This window comes from Pan troglodytes, chromosome 7 (assembly GCF_028858775.2).
Source record: "Pan troglodytes isolate AG18354 chromosome 7, NHGRI_mPanTro3-v2.0_pri, whole genome shotgun sequence".
In the NCBI taxonomy this organism is placed as follows: domain Eukaryota; kingdom Metazoa; phylum Chordata; class Mammalia; order Primates; family Hominidae; genus Pan; species Pan troglodytes.
The window spans coordinates 154,134,942-154,149,948 of NC_072405.2; positions in this window are offsets into that span (position 1 = coordinate 154,134,942).

The following is a 15,007-nucleotide window of genomic DNA, read 5'->3' on the forward strand; positions in this document are numbered from 1 at the left end:
CCCAGCGGGCGCACCTGTGGAGACCCAGCTGCGCTGCCTGCTTGCTTCTGGCCTGCGCTCCCGTGGCCTTCTGCACAGCTGTGGCTCCCTGCTGGGTACCCGCGTGGCCCGACAGCCTCGCCTGGCCACCCGTGCCCTGGTACAAGTCACACCCACGGGGCGCACGCTGAGCGTTCACTGTGGCGGAAGCGCCACAAGCGCCCCATTGCTGGACTCTTGGAAAGCTGCAGGTATCGTTCCACGTTAGAGCAAGGGGCTCAGGCCGGGGAGGCTGAGTGGTGCCCGGACTTCCCCAGGCCACTAAGGGCAGGGCTGAGCCCGACGCCCTCTCTCCGCCCCCTCCTCACTGCGAGGCGGCTCCAGGCTCGGGCTCAGCGCTCCGTTGCAGCCGCGGTGGGGCGAGGGCGAGGCCGAGCCGGAGAGGACAGAGCTCCCTCTGGGGCCCTGGGCTCCGCGCCCTCTTCTGAGTCCAGCGGGGCTGTGATGAGCCCTCCCAGGCCTGGGGCCTCCCCGCTCAGTCCAGCCTTCGCTCGCTGGGGCCTGGAGGCAGGAGGGGCCTTCGGCTTTCAGGGAAGGGAGTCCCGCGGGGGACAGCACCCCTTCCTCACCGTTCCTCGGGGCTCCCGAGCTGCGGGCTCGGCGGGGCTCGCAGGGTCCCCGGCGGCGTGGGGCGGGGGAGGTTCCCGCAGACCTGGGTCCTCTCCGCGTCCCGGGCTCTCGCGCGGCCTCCTCGTGCGGCCTCTGCGGGCGGGAACCCGGGCTCGGCCGCGCTGGGGGCTTTGAGAGCCGTGTGGGGGCGGGGGCGGGGCCGGCTCCACTCCCAGGGGCGCAGCAGGCGTGGCTGGAGGCGAGAACGCGCCCCCGTGAGCCGCTCCCCACCCCAGGGCCGGCCGAGGACCGAGCGGCCAGAGCGATCCAGGGCGCCTTCCGGCAGCTCCGGGCCAGGAGGGAGCTCGCCCGCCGCCGGGAGGAGCGCCGGGAGTACCTGGAGCAGATGGAGACGCTGCAGAGGGAGGTGAGGACGGGCAGCCGCAACAGCCGGGGGCCAGGGCAGGAGGCAGGAGGAGGAAATGGCGAAGCAGGGTGCGTGGTGGGGGTGAAGCTCAGGTCGGGCTCCGACCTCAGAGGCGTGGACCGTGGCCTCGGGCCTCGGGGCGGTGGCGCGGAGTGGGCGGTGACTTCGGCGGGCGCCTCCCAGGCCTACCTGGCTCCGGTGCGCCGGGAGCAGGAGGAGGCGGCGCAGCGGGAGCGGCGGGAGGAGCTGCAGCGTCGCCGCCGCCTGCTGGACGCCGCCTTCGACGGGGACGTGGGCGAGATCCGGGCGGTGCTGAAGGAGGTCAGCGGGGGCGGGAGGAGGACGAGGGCGGGGGTGGGGTGGGAGTGGGAGGAGCGGGGAGCGGTGACCGCGGCGCGCTGCGCAGGTGGAGCAGCTGCTGACCCGCGAGGGCGTGGGCCATGACGAGGCAGGCAAGGCGCGGGGGCTGCAGCGACGCGTGGCTCTGGTGGAGTGCGAGGACCGCCACGGGAACACGCCGCTGTCGGAGGCGGCCGCGGGCGGGCAGCCCCTGGCCATCCAGCTGCTGGCCGAGCTCGGCGCCAGCCCCAACAGCAAGGTGGGCGCCGTGGGCCGCGGGCCGCAGCGCTGAGGGGCGCGGTCCAGGGCCCTCGGGGGCCTCCTTCCCCCAGGGACAAGGCCTGGATCTTGCTCAGGGGGCCCGTCTTGCAGGGCGCTTTCGGTCCGACGCCGCTGTACCGTGCAGCCTTTGGGGGCCACCTGGCAGCTGTGGAGGTGCTCCTGAAGCTCGGAGCAGACCCCCGGGTGTACGCAGAGGACGGGAGCACCCCTGAGCAGGTGTGGACCCCAGAGGTGTGGGCCCGGGAGGTGTGAGCCCCGGGAGGTGTGGGCCAGGCAGGTGTGAGTCTGGCAGGTGCACACCCAGGCAGGGAAGGCTCACCCGACCGGCTGTGTCTCTGAAAGCTGTCAGAAGCCTGAGTGGCCTGCTAGAGCGGTTTCCTAGCCCCGCCGTGCCCCATTCCCTTCCTGGAAGTCCTGACTTTAAAACCTCGTCAGTCTGCAGTGGAAGTGGCAGCGACTCCCATTTTGTGAATGCCTTTGGTGTCGGGTTTTGTGTCATTTCCTTCCGTGCTTTGCCTGAGGAAGTGGTGTTACTGATGGAGAAACTGAGGCTGGCGATTCCAGGGTTGGCAGAGCTCACGGCGCTGGGGGCAGCGCGGGGCCCACCCATCGGTCCCCTCAGTGTCAGCACGTCGGTTTTCCAGAGAACTTGAGCCACGCAGCCCAGCCACAGAGCTCCTTTCTAGAGCCTTTGGGCTATGTTAGAAAGGACAGTCCGGCTGTCTGGCCGGGCGTGATGGCTCACGCCTGTAATCTCAGCACTTTGGGAGACTGAGGCGGGTGGATCACTTGAGCTCAGGAGTTTGAGACCATCCTGGCCAACATGGTGAAACACCATCTCTACTGAAAATACAAAAATTAGCTGGGCGTCGTGGCTCACGCCTGTAGTCCCAGCTACTTGGGAGGCTGAGGCAGGAGAATCGTTTGAACCTGGGAGGCAGAGGTTGCAGCGAGCCAAGATGGTGCCACTGCCCTCCAGCCTGGGCAACAGAGTGAGACTCAAAAAAAAAAAAAAAAAAAAAAAAAAAAAGACAGAGTCTGCCCTGGGCCAGGCTGGAGACACAATGCCTGGACTTGTCCCAGGCCCAGGAGTGGGGTGAGGTGAGGCTGACTCCGCTTGTTGGAGCAGTGGCTGGAAAACCAGACCACGAACCTCGCCTACCTTAGTTTCATTTAAATCAACTTAATTTGAACCCCAGTCCCTCTCCCATCTCAGTCATTATGTTCCCCCACCCCACCCCTAACCTCACCCCACATCCCACACAAATCTGGAGATGCTGCCTGGAGTCTGGGTTCTGCCTCTGGCCCACGGCAGACACCTGGGAGATGCATCCACTGGACTGCTGCCAGAGTCTTTGCCCAGCTAGGGACCCACCCCCAGACTCTCCTCCTGTAGGTGCTGCCTGGGAGCCTGTCCTGCCCCTCTCTTCTTTCTCCTTGTCTGCAAAGGGTCCTTCTTCCTGGGCTGGAGGGGAGGGGCAGGGCCGAGGCGGTGGGCTTAGGGAGGGGCTGAGGATACGGTGAGGCGTCCAGAGGTGCAAGTGGGAGTCGGGGGTGCTGGGGTGTCCAGCAGACCTGCTGCCTGGGGCATGGTGGCCCGGAGAGCTGAGAAGGGCAGCAGCTGAGGGTGCTGGGGGAGCCCTTGGGTGCCAGGGGACTGTGTGTTCACTCCATGGTGCTGGAGCGTTGGCCATCCACAGGCAAAGGGGTTAGTGTGGACCTGAAGCACACACCTATAAAAAATGAACTCAAAGTGGATTATAGATTTAAATGTAAAGGGTAAAACTACAAAACTTTTAGAACACATAGGAGAAAAATCTTTGGGGCCTAGGACTTGGAGGGATTCTTGGACGTGACACAAAAAGCACAATCCAAAAAAAAAAAAAAACCACATTGATAAACAGAACTTCATCAGAATGTAAAATGTTTGCTTTGTAAAAGACCTGTCAAGAAGAAAAGAAGCCACAGGCAGGAGCAAACGTTTGTGAACCACGCATCTGACAAGGCACATGTACCTAGAACATAGAAAAAACTCACATCGCAAACAACAATGAAACATACAATCTAGGTATAAAATGAGCAAAGACATGAAGAGAAATTTCACCAAAGAGGATCTAATGATGGCAGATGAACACCCGAGGAGGTGTTGCATACCACATCACACCTCCCAGGACAGCCCAGGTCAAACTAGAGCTGGGGCCAAACGAGGGCAGGGATGTGGGGAAGCTGGCCCTGCCACACCTCGCTGGGGGGACGCAGCACAGTACAGCCGCTCTTGCAAATAGGCAGGCGGTTTCTTAAAAAGCGAACACATTTACCATGTAACACAGCATCAGACTCCTAGACATTTGCTCCAGTAAAAGGAAAACTAGGTCCACGCAAAAATGTGTACACAGATGTTCACAGCAGCTTTATTTACAATAGCCAAAAAGTGGAAACGACTCAGATGTCCTCCAGCAGGCGAGTGGCTCCACTAGCTTGGTGCATTCCTGCCACGAAACACGCTTGGCAATAAAACGGTGTGCACACATGATCCATGCAACAACTAGCAACGTGGAGAAACCGGAAGGGAGCTTCACAGAGTGGGGGAGAAGGTCACACACACTCACATGACAACACTGTGGAGACGGAGGACAGATCGGAGGGCTGCAGGGGTTACAGATGGGAGTGGGGGCAGGAAAAGCGGGGAGAGACGGGGCCGACTGGGCAGGAGTAGCACAAGAGACCCTTGAGGTGATGAGACGGTCTTGTGTCTTGATTACGATGGTCGTAACACAAACCTGCACATGTGAGAAAATTGTAATGACACACACACACACACACACGTAGATGTGAAATAGGTGAAATCCACTGTGAGCCCTGTAGATTGTACTATGTCGGTATCCTAGTTTGTATGTTGTACCGTAATTATGTAAGAAGTCATCATTGGGGGAGCTTGTTAAGGGTATATGGGAACTCTACTATTTTTGTAACTTCATGTAAATCAAAATAAAAATTCAAAATAAAAATTTAGTTAAATTACCAGGCATGCTAAAACACACACACACACACACACACACACACACACACACACGAAAAATGACCCAGAGTGAAGAGAAAAATCAATGAAAACAGACTCAGGGATGACACAGGAGATGGAATTAGTAGACAAGAACATTAGAAGTTATTATAGCTGAGGCCGGGCGGGGTGGCTCACACCTGTCATCCCAGCACTATGGGAAGCCGAGGCGGGCAGATCACAAGGTCAGGAGTTTGAGACCAGCCTGGCCAACATGGTGAAACCCCATCTCTACTAAAAATACAAAAATTAGCTGCTGGGCGTGGTGGTGAGCACCTCTAATCCCAGCTACTTAGGAGGCTGAGGGAGGAGAAGTGCTTGAACTCAGGAGGCAGAAGTTGCAGTGAGCTGAGATCGCACCATTGGGCTTCAGCCTGGGCAACAGAGTGAGATTCCACCTCAAAAACAAAAAAACTGTAGCTGTATTACACACACACACACACACACACACACACACACACACATATTCCTAAACTAGAGATGAAAACTGCAATGTCTGAGATGAAAAGTACATTGATACACTGGATGGGATTAATGGAAGATGCAGATTAGACACTGAAGAAAATTAGTTAATCTGAAGATATAGCAATAGAAACTATCCAAAATGAAACAAAGAGAAAAAGAAGGTTGAAAAAAATTGAGGAGGGCCTGGCACGGTGGCTCACGCCTGTAATCCCAGAACTTTTGGAGGCTGAGGTGGGCAGATTACGAGGTCAGGAGATCAAGACCATCCTGGCTAACACGGTGAAACCCTGTCTCCACTAAAAATATAACAAATTAGCCGGGCGTGGTGGCGGGCACCTGTAGTCCCAGCTACTTGGGAGGCTGAGGCAGGAGAATGGCGTGAACCCAAGAGGCAGAGCTTGCAGTGAGCTGAGATGGCGCCACTGCACTCCAGCCTGGGTGACAGAGCAAGAATCCGTCTCAAAAAAAAAAAAAAAAAAAAAAAGAAAAAAAAGAAAAAAGTTGAGCAAAAACGTCTGATTTATCCTCTCACTTCAAACAAGAACAAATCCAAGACAGAATATAGGAAACAAAGGTTTCCAAGACATTGGACATCAGGCAACAAATCAGAAAGAGATCTCCAAGAGGCTGAAAATAAGCAAAGTGAGCCCTAAGATTGTCCCAGTTTACCACCTTGAGAGAATTTTCAGGGTGTAGTATAGGAAGGGGGAACCTAGACAGAGCCAGGCATATTCTCTGAATTAAGGAGACAAGAATTCAGAATTCAAGGATACTGAGGCAGCAGGAGATCACAAGTGCCAGAGGGAAGACAGCTGAAGAAAGAAAGAACCCTAGAGACATGGACACGATCCCCTTTGGTCATTCAGTTGAATCCCTCGTGGTAGTTAGTTGTAGCTAATAAGGCAGTTGAATATTTAATGGCTCCTATACATGGGGAAACGGCTCAAGGCTGGGGAAACGGGCTTCTGAGAAGCGTGAAGGAAGCAGTGCCTACTCCCGTCAGCCAGAGTGAGAAATCTCATGATTCATAGGGTATTGGGTGGAGTTCTCAGAAGGAGCTTGGCTCAATGGTGAGGGATCATTATTCCTAGAATTAAAAAAAAATTAATTTGAACCAGGCATGGTGGCATGTGCCTGTGGTCCCAACTACTTGGGAAGCTGAAGGGGAAGGATCACTTGAACCCAGGAGATGGAGGCTGCAGTGAGATGTGATTGTGCCACTGTCCTCCAGCCTGGGCGACAGAGCAAGACCCTATATAAGACACACATATATATATATACACACATATATATTATCATATATATACATATATATGCACATATATTATCATATATACATATATACACATATATATGAGATAATAATTGGCTGGCCACAGTGGCTTACACCTGTAATCCCAGCACTTTGGGAAGCTGAGGTGGGTAGATCACCTGAGGTCAGGAGTTTGAGACCAGGCTGGCTAACATGGTGAAACCCTGTCTCTACAAAAAATACAAAAATTTGCTGGGCATGGTGGCAGGCGCCTGTAATCCCAGCTGCTCAGGGGGCTGAGGCAGGAGAATTGCTTGAACCCGGGAGGCGGAGGCTGCAGTGAGCTGAGCTGAGATCATGCCACTGCACTCCAGCCTGGGCGACAGAACAAGACTCCGTCTAAAAAAAAAAAAAAAAAAACCACTAAAAAAAAATCCCAAAATATACCAGAAAGGCTGGGAGGGGTAAATGGAAGTGTATTGTCTTAAGGTTCTTATATGTGCAGTGGTTTAATATCATTAGAAAGTAGATTGTGACAATTTAGAGCTGTATACTCTAAAGCCTAAAGCAACTACTACAATATGAAAAGAGTTGGAGCTAATAAGCCAACAAGAGAGATAAAATGGAATTCTTAAAAAATATTGCCAAAGAAGTCAGGAAAAGAGGAAAAGGAAAAGAACCACTGGGACCAGTGGGAAACAAACAGCAAATGGTAGATTTTAACTCCACCATATCAATAATCTCATTACACATGGACATTCTAAACACCCCAATTAAAAGATGGATTGTTGCTGGGCACGGTGGCTCACGCCTGTAATCCCAGCACTTTGGGAGGCCGAGGCGGGCGGATTGCCTGAGCTCAGGAGTTTGAGACCAGCCTGGGCAATACGATGAAACCCCGTCTCTACTAAAATACAAAAAATTGGCCAGGCGTGGTGGTGGGCGCCTGCAATCCCAGCTGCTTGGAGGCTGAGGCAGGAGAGTCACTTGAACCCGAGAGGCGGAAGTTGCAGTGAGCCGAGATCGCGCCGCTGCACTCCAGCCAGGGTGACAGCGAGACTCCGTCTCAAAAAACAAACAAAAAGGATGAATTGGGCCGGGCGGGGTGGCTCACGCCTGTAATCCCAGCGCTTTGGGAGGCTGAGGCGGGCGGATCCCGAGGTCAGGAGATCGAGACCATCCTGGCTAACATAGTGAAACCCCGTCTCTACTAAAAATACAAAAAAAATTAGCCGGGCGTGGTGGCAGGTGCCTGTAGTCCCAGCTACTTGGGAGGCTGAGGCAGGAGAATGGCGTGAACTCGGGAGGCGGAGCTTGCAGTGAGCCGAGATCGCACCACTGCCCTCCAGCCTGGGTGACAGAGTAAGACTCCATGTAAAAAAAAAAAAAAAAAAAAAAAAAGATGGATTGTCATTTTGGATTAAAAAAATGTAGCCAACTATGTTCTACCTATAAGAAACAAGCTTTAAATGTAAAAGCACAAATAGGTGAAAATTAAAATGATAAAAACAAATACGCCAAGATAACACTAAACAGGATGCTGAAGTAACTGTATTAACATCAAGTAGATTTCAGAAAAAAGTATGTTACTAAGGATAAAAGAATCATTTAGTAATGACAAATGTAGGAATTCATCATGAGGACATAAAAATCCTAAATGTTCATGCAGCTACTAACAGGGTTTCAAAATGCATGAAGCAAAAACTAGGAGAACTACAAGGAGAAATAAAGAGATCCACAATGGTAATAGGCGATTTTGCCATCTCTCTCTCCTCATAATTGATGAGACAAGTAGACGGAATATCAGCGATGATACCGAAGAGCTGAACCACGCTGTCCATCACCATCCCTCCATCATTCATCAGTCATTGTTTCCATACATTCACCCACTTCATCCATCTTGCCCCAGTATTGGTTTGCGCTTTCATCAATTCATAATTATCTTATTAACTTGAGTCATTTATTTATTTATTTAGAGATGGAGTCTTGCTCTGTCACCCAGGCTGGAGGGCAGTGGCGCAATCTCACTGCAACCTCTGCCTCCCGGGTTTATGCGGTTCTCCTGCCTCAGCCTCCAGAGTAGCTGGGACTACAGGCATGCGCCACCATGCCCAGCTAATTTGTTCTTTTGTATGTAAAGTAGAGATGGGGTTTTGCCATGTTGGCCAGCTGGTTTCGAACTCCTGACCTCAGGTGGGCTGCCTGCCTCGGCCTCCCAAAGTGCTGGGATTACAGGTGTGAGCCACCATGCCCAGCCATGAGTCATTTATTTATAAACTTATAAATAAATTTATAAGCTTATATATAAATTTATGAACTTATATATAAATTTATAAACTTATAAGCTATCCACTCATTAATGTGCCCATTCCACCCTTACACCATGTTTAAATAATTATTCACTTATTTATCTACTATTCATTCAGACATCCATTCATCCATTCATACACGCATTCATGCTGTTTACTTGACAGAAAATTATGAGAAAGCAAAGAAGGACTGTGTCTCGTTCACCCCTTAATCGTATGCCCCAATATTGGTTGACCACGATAGGCACTGAAACATTTTGTTGGAACGATGAATTCATCCATCAATTCATCCATCCAGTTGCTCAACTAACCATTTGCTTATCTCACGTATCCATTCTTTACACTCATTCATCTATTAATTTTTCATGTATCAGTTCATCATTTAATCAGTTCATTCAATTAATCTAATCTTCATTCTCTTATAGTTTAATTCATTAATTTACTCATTCATTCATCATTTATTGCCTATTCATTAAGACACTCATAAGTTTACTCATTATATTATCCTTTTATTTTCTGTCTTCATTCATTTTCCATCTACTCCAGTTCTTCCACTTACAGACAGAACTTTGGCAAGTTCTGAAGCTTATTTGAATCTGTTTCCATATATTCAGAAATGGGACTAATAACAGCTTTTTGAAGATTCGTGAGATAGTGAATGAAATTCCTTGGCACAATTCCTGGTGCAGAGTCAGTTCTCAAGAAATGGTAGCTATTATTATTTTAAATGAGTATCACAATTTCTTTTAAGTTACAAAATCATTGCCTCATTCGTATGTCTGTTCACTCTTCCATCCTATTTATCTAGTTATCCATTCATCCCTTCTCTCATTTTAGCCACTCCTTGATTTTATACATCTTCAGACTTTCCTTTTTAATTACAAATGACATACAGAATATTGCAGAAATCAAAGTTGTGGCTCAATTATTTACCACAAAGGAAATACTCATGTAGTAACTACCTGACTCCAGAAATAAAGTATCGCCAGAACACCACCTCTCCCCAGATCATCATATCCTGAATTTTATAGTGCTTGCTTCCTTCTTTTTTTCAAGTTACAAAACTTTACTGAAATATGTATAAAGTTCCCAGTTTAATCCTCTCAACAAACCTGATTGTAGTATTATTAATATTCCTACATTACATACAAAGACTTTATTATATACAAAGAAACTTAAGCACAGAGATGTTAAGTCATCTTTTTTTAACTTTTCTTTTAGGTTTGGGGGTACATGCGAAGGTTTGTTATGTAGGTGACATAGTCATGGGGATTTGTCATACAGATTATTTCCTCACCAGGAATTAAGCCCAGTACCCAATAGTTTTCTGCTCCTCTCCCTCCTCCCACCTCCACCCTCAAGTAGACCCTAGTATCTGTTGTTTCCTTTAGCTCCCATTTACAGGTGAGAACATGTGGTGTTTGGTTTTCTGTTCCTGCGATAGTTTGCTGAGGATAATGGCCTCCAGCTCCATCCATGTTCCTGCAAAGGACATGATCTCATTCTTTTTTTATGGCTGCATAGTATTCCACGTGTGCATGTACCACATTTTCTTTTTCTTGTCTGTCACTGATGGGCATTTAGGTTGAATCCATGTCTTTGCTATTGTGAACAGTGCTGCAGTCAACATATGCGTGCATGTGTCTTTATGGTACACTGCTTTATATTCCTCTGGGTATATACCCAGTAATGGGATTGCTGGGTCCAATGGTACTTCTGCTTTTAGGTCTTTGAGGAATTCCCATACTGCTTTCCACAGTGGCTGAACTAATTTATACTCCCACCAACAGTGTGTGTGTGTTCCCTTTTCTCCACAACCTCACCAGCATCTGTTATTTTTTGACTTTTTATAGTAGCCATTCTGGCTGGTGTGAGATGGTATCCTCATTGTGGTTTTGATTTGCATTTCCCTGATGATCAGTGATATTGAGCTTTTTTTCATATGCTTGCTGGCCACATGCATGTCTTATTTTGAAAAGCGTCTGTTCATTTTCTTTGTTCACTTTTTAATGGGGTTTTCTCTTGTAAGTTTGTATAAGATCCTTATAAATGCTGGATGTTAGACTTCCGTCAGATGCATAGTTTGCAGATATGCTCTCCCATTCTGTAGGTGATCTGTTTACTTTGCTGATAGTTTCTTTTGCTATGCAGAAGCTCTTATGTTTAATTAGATCCTACTTGTCAATTTTTGCTTTTGTTGTGATTGCTTTTGGTGTCTTTGTCATGAAATTTTTGCCCGTTCTTATGTCCAGGATGGTATTGCCTATGTTGTCTTCCAGGGTTTTTATAGTTTTGAGTTTTACATTTAAGTCTTTAATCCATCTTGAGTTGATTTTTATGTATGGTGTAAGGAAGGGGTCCATCTTCAATCTTCTGCATATGGCTAGCCAGTTATTCCAGCACGGTTTATTGAATATGGAGTCTTTTCCCCATTGCTTGTTTTTGTCAGCTTTGTTGAAGATCAGGTGGTTGTAGGTATGCAACCTTGTTTCTGGGCTCTCTATTCTGTTCCATTGGTCTATGTGCTTGTGTAGTACCATACTGTTTTGGTTACTGTAACCCTGTAGTATAGTTTGAAGCCAGGTAACACAATGCCTGCAGCTTTGTTCTTTTTGCTTAGGATTGCCTTGGCTATTTGGGCTTTTTGGTTCCATATGAATTTTAAAATAGTATTTTCTAGTTCTGTGAATAATATGCTTGGTATAATAGTTTGATAGGAATAGCGTTGAATCTGTAAATTGCTTTGGGCAATATGGCCATTTTAATGGTATTGATTCTTCCTATCCATGAGCATGGGATGTTTTTCTGTTTGTGCCTTTTCTGATTTCTTTGAGCAGTGTTTTATAATTCTCATTGTAGAGATCTTTCACCTCCCTGGTTAGCTGTATTCCTAGGTATTTTATTCTTTTTGTGGCAATTGTGAATGGGATTGCCTTTCTGATTTGGCATTCGGCTTGGCTGTTGCTGGTGTATAGGGATGCTAGTGATTTTTGTACATTTATTTTGTATCCTGAAACTTTTCTGAAGTTGTTTAGCAGCTGAAGGAGCTTTTGGGCTAAGACTATGGGGTTTTCTAGATATAGAATCATGTTGTCTGCAGACAGAAACAGTTTGACTTCCTCTCATTCTATCTGGATGCCTTTTCTTTCTCTTGCCTGATTGCTCTGGCTAGGAGTTCCAATACTATGTTGAATAGGAGTGATGGGAGAGAGCATCCTTGTCTGGTGCCAGTTTTCAAGGGGAATGCTTCCAGCTTTTGCCCATTCAGTATAATGTTGGCTGTGGGCTTGTCAGTGCTTACTTTCTTGCTTTTCTTTTTTTCTTTTTCTTTTTTTTTGAGACAGAGTTTCGCTCTTGTTGCCCAGGCTCTGGAGTGCAGTGGCACGATCTTGGCTCACTGCAACCTCCGCCTCCCAGGTTCAAGCAATTCTCCTGCCTCGGCCTCCTGAGTAGCTGGGATTACAGGCACGTGCCACCATGCCCAGCTAATTTTGTATTAGTAGAGACAGGGTTTCTTCATGTTGGACAGGCTGGTCTCAAACTCCTGACCTCAAGCATCTGCCCACCTCAGTCTCCCAAAGAGCTGGGATTACAGATATGAGCCACCGTGCCTGGCCTCTTGCTTTTCTTTATTACATCATTAAATCATCCCTCATTTATTCATTCACTTTGTCATCCACTTACTCATTCATCCATTCATTCCTAAACATGAGTGCCTAAATAATATAGCTTTGTTTCACTGTGTTTGAGCTTTATGTAAATGAATTTATATGGCAGCTGTTCTTTGGTATCTGGCTTCTTCTATCACAGGCTATATTTGTGAGATTCAGTCTTGTTGCCTGTAGCTAAAGTTCATTTACTTTCATTGTTATGGAGACTTTAATTATATAAATGTCTGCAATATATTTACCATTTTACTGCTGATGAACGTTCAGTTTGTTTCCAGGCTTTGGTTATAATGATGCTGCTATGAACATTCTTGTATGTGTCTCTTGGTACATATGTGCACAGTTTTCCAAAATGGTTGTACCAGTTTATCCACTCCCACTGACGATATGTTACAGTCCCACTGCCCCATGCTCTCCCAGACATTGTGATTGCCAGTGTTTTTTAATGCAGACTCATGGTGGATGTGCCATGGTGCCTCACTGCAGTTTTACCTTGCATTTCCCTGCCACCTAATGAAGTTGAGAACTCTTAGGCATATTAGCCACTTAGCTATCTTTTTAAAAGTAGTACTGTTAGCATTAGTGACCACTTTTCTCTGGGTTGCCTGATTTATTTTCCTTATTGCTCTGTGGACCTTATTTATATATTCTAGATCAAACTCCTTATCAATTATACGTATTATAGGTGTCTTCTGTCTTACTTGCCTTTTCACTCTCTTAATGTTATAATTTGATGGAAAATTTTATTTTACTGTAGTAAATTTTATCATTCTTTTCCTTTATGGTTGGTGCTTTTTATGTCAGTTTAAGAAGTCTCTCCATCCTCCCAAGGACATAAAGATATTTTCTGGTGCAGTCTTCTACATCTTTCACATTTAGAGCCATCATCCACTAGAATAGACTTCTGTGCGTTGTTTTGGTCCTCCTTGTGCAAGGTCATGTTCAAGCTTGTTTATTTCTCATATGGATGCACAGTTGTCCTGAGAGCACCCACAGTCTTTGTGAAAGACTGCCCTCCTCACTCTACACCATCACCTGTGCCCTAAGTCAAGTGTCTATATACTTATAGCTCTGTTCTGGGATCGCTGTTCTGTTCCATAGGTCTATTGATCTATCCTGTGTCAATACCCATGTCTTGACTACAGCAGCTTTATAACAAGTCTTGTACCCGATAAAAGCAAGTCTTCCCACCTTGTTTTTCTTCATGCATGGGTTTTGGAAAGTTCTCAGTCATTACCTCTGTTTCTGCCCTTATTCTCACTCTCCAAATATACAGATGGTAGATCTCACCATAGCCTCTACATTTCTGTATCAACCAGGATAGACTAGGATGTTGATATGTTTTGGATCTATGTCCCCACCCAAATCTCATGTCAAATTGTAATCCTCAGTGTTGCAGGAGGGGCCTGGGGGGAGGTGATTGGATCATGGGGGCTGATTTCCCCATGGTCTTCTCACAATAGTGAGTTCTCATGAGATCTGATTGTTTAGAAGTATGTAGCACCTCCCCCTGCTCTCTCTTCCTCCTTCTCTAGCCATGTAAAATGTGCCTGCTTCCCCTTGGCCTTCTGTCATGATTGTAAGTTTCCTGAGGTCTCCCTAGCCATACTTCCTGTACAGCCTGCAGAACCGTGAGTCAATTAAACCTCTTTTCTTTATAAATTACCTAGTCTCAGGTAGTTCTTTTTAGCCATGTGAGAATGGACTAATACAGATGTGCTGTGGAACATGCAGTCTCCAAATCTCAATGGTATAAAACAAAATGAGTTTATTTTTTACTTATGCTACATGTCCATTGAGGGTTAACAAGGGGCTTCTGCTAACTGTAGTCTGTTAGGGACCCAGGCTGACAGAGCAACCACCATCTTGAATATTGCTGGTCAGTATACCAGAGGGAAAGAGCTGAGGAGGGTCTAGCACAAACACTTCTACTTATAGCTCATTGGTCAGATCTAGTCATTTGGCTCCAACAAAACCACAAATTGGTCAGGAAGTGTAATCCTATACTATGTCTAGAAGGTGGAAGGATGGACGCGTTTGATGATCAGCACTAGTAACTTACCACAGTTTTTTTACCCTCTTTTCTGTATTTTCCATCCTTTTGTTTTGAGTTTATTCTGGATATTTTCTTGTGACATGTCTTTCAGTTTACTAATTCTCTCTTCAGCTGCATCTAGCTAGTTATTAAATCCATGCACTTTGTCCTTAATTTTGGTTATTTTAATTTTCATGTCTAAAATTTTATTTGGTTCCAGCTCTCTGCTAAAATCAATCTAGTCTCTCTTTGAGCACAGTAAATATAGTTATTTGAAAATCTGTAGCTAACTCTAATATCCTGATCCCTTGTGGAGCTATTTCTATCATTTGTAGTTTCTGCAGAATTTTGTTTATATTGCCTTGTATTTTCCTGTGCCTTTGTACTGTATCTTTTTTTTTTTTTTTTTGAGACAGAGTCTTCCTCTGTCACCCAGGCTGGAGTGCAGTGGCATGATCTCAGCTCACTGCAACCTCTGCCTCCCAGGTTCAGCGATTCTCATGCCTCAGCCTCCCGAGTAGCTGGGACTACCAGTGTGCAGCACCACATCAGCTCATTTTTGTATTTTCAGTAGAGACGGGGTT